Source organism: Schistocerca serialis, chromosome 8 (assembly GCF_023864345.2).
Source record: "Schistocerca serialis cubense isolate TAMUIC-IGC-003099 chromosome 8, iqSchSeri2.2, whole genome shotgun sequence".
Taxonomy (NCBI): Eukaryota; Metazoa; Arthropoda; class Insecta; order Orthoptera; family Acrididae; genus Schistocerca; species Schistocerca serialis.
In genome coordinates this window covers 348,412,449-348,419,948 of record NC_064645.1, presented here as the reverse complement: position 1 = coordinate 348,419,948, position 7,500 = coordinate 348,412,449, and positions in this window count along the sequence as shown.

The following is a 7,500-nucleotide window of genomic DNA, read 5'->3' as shown; positions in this document are numbered from 1 at the left end:
CCATAGACCTGGCGGATTCCAGCCGTGAAGCGACTGGCCTATTCCATGTCCCGGCGGAACAGGGGGGCGTACGCGACAAATCTGGTGTTTAATTAATCAATATTACGGAGATATTCTTTGAGGACTTTATTTGATATGTTATTAGTTAATTTGTTTAGAATATCGAAGGTGCCTTCTTGCCTGAGCAGGTGGTACGTGTCGTTGTTCGGTAGTTGTTCCCTGAGTTGGTGTGCTACATCGTCGAAGAGGGGACACTCATACACCACATGGTCTGGAGTGCCCAGCACTGCTCCACAGTCACACGCTGATGCTGCCCTTTTCCCAAACCGACAGAGATATGTCGGGTAGGGTCCGTGGCCTGTAAGAAAGTGCAGTAGCCCCTTTGATGGTTTGATATAAGTCAGTTCAAGGCGTTCCTTTATGCTTGGAAACAGCTCGTATGTTCTTCGCCCAGTTTCCTCACTGTCCCAGAGTTCCTGCCACAATTCCATTCCCCTTCTTTTAATGCTTGGCTTATCCCCCACATATACCCCCATAATTTCTTCTATCTTCTCCCTTCTATTTTTCTTGACCCAGTACCAGGTAGCCTGTTCCCTAATTTTTATGTCTAAAGGACATAACCCCATCAGTACTGAGAGTGCCCCTCCTGGAGTTGTTCTATAAGCGCCTACTGACCGTAGGAGCATATTTCGCTGCACTCTTCTGACGGCCACGGCGGGCATGACCCTCGTGAGCCTGTGTGCCCAGACCGCTGATCCGTAGCCTACAATGGATGTGAGAATGCTGTTGTGATACAGTTTAATGAGATCAGGTGGGAGGTGAAATCTTTTGTGCCCTATTCCAATTAAGTTGTGTAATACTGTGAGCGAACGTTGTGTTACTGTATCTATATGTGATGCATAGTTCCACCTCTCGTCGATGATGACACCAAGGTACCGAGCTTCTCTACGCCTGAGGATTGGTAGGCCATTTATTCTGACGGTAGGGTTTCTTATAAGTTGACCCTTAAGCAGCAAGTAGGTAGACTTATTGGGTGCTATTGACATTTTAGTTTTATGACACCATGTTGTCAGTATTGTGATGGCTCTTTCTACCTTTGGCTCCAATTCTTCGCGACTATGGCCGCCAACCAGCAGAAGGAGGTCATCTGCGTAGGCTATGACCTCTAGTACATCTTCGCTTCTCTTGAGTTCTTCCAAAAGTGGTTCCATATTTATGTCCCAAAAGAGTGGCCCCAGGACAGAACCCTGAGGACACCCCTTGGTGATTTTCTTACTAACTTTTCCACTAGGGGCCGATAGCCAAACCTCCCTGTCTTCACAATAGCTCCTCAGACAGCCATATAGCGGCCCTGGGCACTCCTTTTCCCGCAAGCAGGAGAAGAGCGAAGGCCACCACAGGTTGTCAAAGGCGCCACTGATGTCCACCATGATGCCAACTATGTACTTGTGCGGGGCAGAGCCACAGACGTCCGCGGCCAGGGCGATTGCGTCAGACGCGGATCGCCCCGTCCGAAAACCGAACTGTCTGTCACTCATCCCGCACAGGACCCGGTGTGCAGCCAACCTGTCTGCCAGCAACCTCTCAAAGAGCTTGCCCAGCAAGTCCAGTAGACATATAGGTCTATACGACTTTGCTTCCTTGGGATCTTTGTCTGGGCCTTTTCTGATTATGACAACATTTGCCTTTTTCCAAATTGAGGGGAATGTCTGAAGCCGTAGACATTCATTGTATAGCTGAGTGAGAGGTGCTACCAGCTGGGGGGCGAGGTATTGTATCACCTCCGCAATGATGCCATCTGGGCCGGGAGCCTTTCCCTTTTTGAGGTCTTTTATTTGAGAGCTTACCTCTTCTTCAGAGAAGGGGTAGACCACGCGGTTGTTTTCGTAGACCCGCTGGTTCTCTAGTCTTATTCTTCGCTGTTCTTCCGAGTCGTCTTCTTCTCTATCGTCAGGTAACAGGGCACGGAGTAGGGCCTCCGCAGTTTCCTGCCAGGTTCCCGTCATCCGGTCCCCATCCCTGACGGTAGACAACACCATAGGTGATTTTATTTTTTCTCTGACTATTTTGTAGGGAAGTCCCCAGGGGTCCGTAGCCAATTGGCTTTGCACATATTTCTCCCAGCTTCTCATCCTGACAGCCTTAAGTTCCTGTTGGAACTGTTCTTTGGCTTCTCTGTATATTTGCTGCCATCGCTGCTTTTCATGCCAGACGACACACCGCTGGTAATACCTCCTCGCCCTCCGTACTGCTTGGCGCATTTGCCCCAGTTCGGCTGACCATGGTGAAGGGGAAGCCGCGACGGCCCTCCTCCTGGTTGGTACAGCTGCCTTTACTGCCCTGATTATCGCATTTGTAAGATCTTTGGTGTACTCCTCTACGTCGACATCACCCTCCAGTAACGCAGGGATGTCGCACTCCCTCGCCAGACGGTCCCAGTCAGTTTTATTGTAATTTAACTGCGTCTCCCACCCCTTGTCCCAGTGGCACTCGCTGTCTCCTATGGTAAATGTTATCATGTTATGATCACTGGTAGTGATCTGATCCCAGACTGTCCAGTTGAATAATTTTGTTGTAAGATTTGGTGTGATCAAGGTCACATCAATGTTTGTGCCATGTCCCCCCCCTCCGGAGTAGGTGGGAGGGTTTCCTTGTTTGTTCGCGACTATGAGTTGTAATGCCATGATCGTGTCGACAGCTTTTTCTCCTCTTTCATCCTGGGTGCCACTGAACCAAAGGGGGGATTTTGCATTGATATCCGCGGTCACGAGAATTTTCTTTCCCCGCAACGCCGTGGCTATTTGAACAAGCTTCTCCAAAAATTCTTCAATTTGTCTTCCGTACTGGAAGTACATATTGACTAGGTATAATAATCCAGTAGGTGAGTGAAGCTCCACGACGTTGCAGTGGTCATCCGAAAATTGTGCTAATGTGGTGGCTCTTAATGCTTTATTTGTTATCGGGACTCTGTTTGCATGTATTAGCTCTAGAATTACCACAGTTATCCAAGTAACGTGGGTACGATCTAAGGAACCATAACTGATTTAATGAGCCATTCGCGGTTTCACCTTAATGCGGCTTGTACTGAGACATGCATGGCTTAATCTTTGAGACAAGCATATGACTACTGGCAGGATCAACCAGGGAGCTGCGTCAACTAGAGCTGAGCAGCCGGCCGCCCGGGAGTGTGTCCCGGGGGCCCGCGCGAACACGCAAGCGTCCGCTCAATTATTCTGCAAACAGGAGGAGGCTGCGCTCCCCTGCACCATACACCTCGAAACCCTCTCAGGTCCCGGCGGCGCGCAGCGCCGTCCTAAGTACTTGGTCGGGTTCGAGAGAGGCGCAATCGCCCGGAGTTTGGCGAGTAGACGCTTTAGGTGCGACCACCCGTGCTCCCAACTGAGCTTGCCGCTGCCGACAGAGGCCCGGGAGCGTGCTGTCGTGGCATTGCCGGCGGGAGACAACACGCGCCACCTACGGTGACCGGCAGCTCCAACGCCAGCGCCACAGAAGGACAAAAGCCCCACTTGGGTGCCGAAGCGAACTCTCCCAGCACAGCGCACGCGCCAACACGTCCGCACAGCTGCGATACAAACCACCTGCGAGAACCGCAGAGGCGACCGAGCAGCAGACGGCGTCGCGGCGCCGAGCGCCGGGCGGCGGCGCATCCTCAGCGCACACAGTCCTCAATCGGACCAGCACACTGCAGATGTCCACCGCGCTTCGCACCGGGCCCGCGAGGACCTACTTTGGCCGCACGGCGCCGCGTGCAGGGTGCGCCGGCGCGCAGCTGCGCCGCCTGCCGCCTCCGTCGGCCGGCGCGCCTGCCAGTGGCCGCCCCCACCAGCCGGCTGTAGCGCGTGCGCCCACGCACCGCGCGGCCAGCACGCCGGGCGGCCCCCCCTCACCGGCCGGGGCCGGTCCCACCCAGCCACCGCCGCGTATCGCTTCACACCCACATGCCATTCACGTTCGTGGGCATGGTGGGTATCGCTGAAACAACCGGTTGGTAGCTCAACCGATCGTCGCCATCACTGATTCACCTCTAGCGAGAACAACCGCACCACAACGGTTTACCAGTTGTTCATTTGCGTAACGTCACCAGCAAACGTAGGCGTCCATCGCCATTTGCAAATTCAACGATTGTTGCATGCCTGTGTCAGGTGTCACGACACACTATGTCTGCCCACATACACGCAACAACATGTGCACGCTTCGCAAACACGTGGAAGGTGGCCCCCGTACGTATGCGATGTCCATTGCGCAAACGACTGTCAACCGGCCTCTGTCGCATGTCGCAGATGTGGAACGCAGTGCACCATGCTATCACGGTGTGTGAGAAGAGACGACAACGTCTGACAACACGCGCCACTACATCAACAGACGGCTCATGCTGATCGCCATCCAGGGCATACCACACTGCACTCCAGCTCTTATAGGGAGACGACACGTAGCTGCGTGCACAACATTTGGACCGCATGGTTCGCCGTTGTTGGCGCAGTCGTTGTACGGTCACATGTACCACGATGTATCATTCAGTACATGAGGACCAATGTGCAGTACAGTGTGTGATTTGGAGGTACAACATCAGCGGACAGTTGACACAGGCCGTACCACAGCGTAGGCGCAGTGCTTCGCCATGCGAATGCCAATGAACAACTGCGAAGGGCATTGAGCATGTACGTCCTGCTGCCATCCACATTACAGTGTATCGCTGCAAGGTGTTTAACATGAAGCGATACACTGGGGACCGGGCAGTGCGAGTAGCAAACTATATTGCGGGGGTTGCAGTTAGGCAACACTACACTAATTTAACGCGTCGTATGACAATTACAGAGCAGGTTAAGGCCCAACGTGTGTTGGGTTAAGGCCCAACGTGTGTTGGGTTAAGGCCCAACGTGTGTTGGGTTAAGGCCCAACGTGTGTTGGGTTAAGGCCCAACGTGTGTTGGGTTAAGGCCCAACGTGTGTTGGGTTAAGGCCCAACGTGTGTTGGGTTAAGGCCCAACGTGTGTTGGGTTAAGGCCCAACGTGTGTTGGGTTACAGCACAATATGGGTTACGTTAAGGGGCAATGTGGGTTACGTTAAGGGGCAATGTGGGTTACGTTAAGGCGCAATATAGGTTACGTTAAGGCGCAATATAGGTTACGTTAAGGCGCAATATAGGTTACGTTAAGGCGCAATATAGGTTACGTTAAGGCGCAATATAGGTTACGTTAAGGCGCAATATAGGTTACGTTAAGGCGCAATATAGGTTACGTTAAGGCGCAATATAGGTTACGTTAAGGCGCAATATAGGTTACGTTAAGGCGCAATATAGGTTACGTTAAGGCGCAATATAGGTTACGTTAAGGCGCAATATAGGTTACGTTAAGGCGCAATATAGGTTACGTTAAGGCGCAATATAGGTTACATTAAGGCGCAATATAGGTTACATTAAGGCGCAATATAGGTTACATTAAGGCGCAATATAGGTTAGGTTAAAACACGACATAGGTTAGGTTAAGGCACGACATAGGTTAGGTTAAGGCACGACATAGGTTAGGTTAAGGCACGACATAGGTTAGGTTAAGGCACGACATAGGTTAGGTTAAGGCACGACATAGGTTAGGTTAAGGCACGACATAGGTTAGGTTAAGGCACGACATAGGTTAGGTTAAGGCACGACATAGGTTAGGTTAAGGCACGACATAGGTTAGGTTAAGGCACGACATAGGTTAGGTTAAGGCACGACATAGGTTAGGTTAAGGCACGACATAGGTTAGGTTAAGGCACGACATAGGTTAGGTTAAGGCACGACATAGGTTAGGTTAAGGCACGACATAGGTTAGGTTAAGGCACGACATAGGTTAGGTTAAGGCACGACATAGGTTAGGTTAAGGCACGACATAGGTTAGGTTAAGGCACGACATAGGTTAGGTTAAGGCACGACATAGGTTAGGTTAAGGCACGACATAGGTTAGGTTAAGGCACGACATAGGTTAGGTTAAGGCACGACATAGGTTAGGTTAAGGCACGACATAGGTTAGGTTAAGGCACGACATAGGTTAGGTTAAGGCACGACATAGGTTAGGTTAAGGCACGACATAGGTTAGGTTAAGGCACGACATAGGTTAGGTTAAGGTACGACATAGGTTAGGTTAAGGTACGACATAGGTTAGGTTAAGGTACGACATAGGTTAGGTTAAGGTACGACATAGGTTAGGTTAAGGTACGACATAGGTTAGGTTAAGGTACGACATAGGTTAGGTTAAGGTACGACATAGGTTAGGTTAAGGTACGACATAGGTTAGGTTCAGGTACGACATAGGTTAGGTTAAGGTACGACATAGGTTAGGTTAAGGTACGACATAGGTTAGGTTAAGGTACGACATAGGTTAGGTTAAGGTACGACATAGGTTAGGTTAAGGTACACATTGTTGTAAGGAAAGGTTTAATGGGGGGGGGGGGCGGCGGCCGGTTTGTTGATTGTGATTATAGTACGTGGATGCCTGCGGTATCATCTGATTTGCCACGTCAGGATGTACCTTTGGCTCATGACAGGCGGCGCTCTCATTCCATGCTTGTGGCAGACCTGTGTCTTTCATTCCTGCCATTGTTTGTGTGCTGTGAGAGGAGGCAGTATTGTGATGTTGGGTGCACCCCTGTGTAGGACATGTGTGGGTGTTGGTGGCTTGGCTGAGCAATGGTGGTTGTCGGGTGGGTGGGATATTCTGTTTTCTGTGTGGACCTCCCAGTCTGGTTATGACAGTGTGGATTGTCTAATGTGGCGGAGAGGATGCACTGGGTGTTGTTGCATGCTGGTGCTTACATATTGTCTGTGTGCGTGTTACAGGCAGAGAGTAGTGCGTGATAAGAGTGTGTGGCTGACGTGTGGTTGTGATTGTGAGCAGAGTCTTTCAGCATGTATACGGACAGTTGTATATATTATCTGTATTCTGATGGCTCTATCTATTACTAATCAGCGCCGTGTATACGTTTAATGTGGTTCCCGTCGAAACTGTTGTATCTCTGTACATTAGTGACACGGCGAGCGCGCTATGTAGCTACTCGTCTCGGCAGCTTCCACCGGTGTATGGCAAATGATTATAAGCAATGAGTCTAGTCGTCAATACCGATAGTGTGACGTCACATGTCTGGGGTGGGGGACGCTGCGCCCTTCCGGTGGGTCATGGCCTAGCAAGACTCTCCCCACGCAGGGGGGGCTTGGACTGTCATTAACTCTTCCGAGTAATATACTTGCCGTACGTTTTTGCGACTGCGAGTGCAACGCTCACCGGTACCGACATGGATGGAGCGCCTCCTAGCTGACCGCTCAGCATCGGCATTCGTACAGAGAGCAACGCGATCGCGTCTGTAGCTCGTAAGTGGTACAGCTCGCAGCTCATGTATAGGGACAGCGGGAATGTCGCATATTGGACATACCTCTTCATGAAACGCATGTTATAGGGGTGGATTGCACATTGCGACTGCGGGAAAAGTCCGCCGTTCATCCGCTGG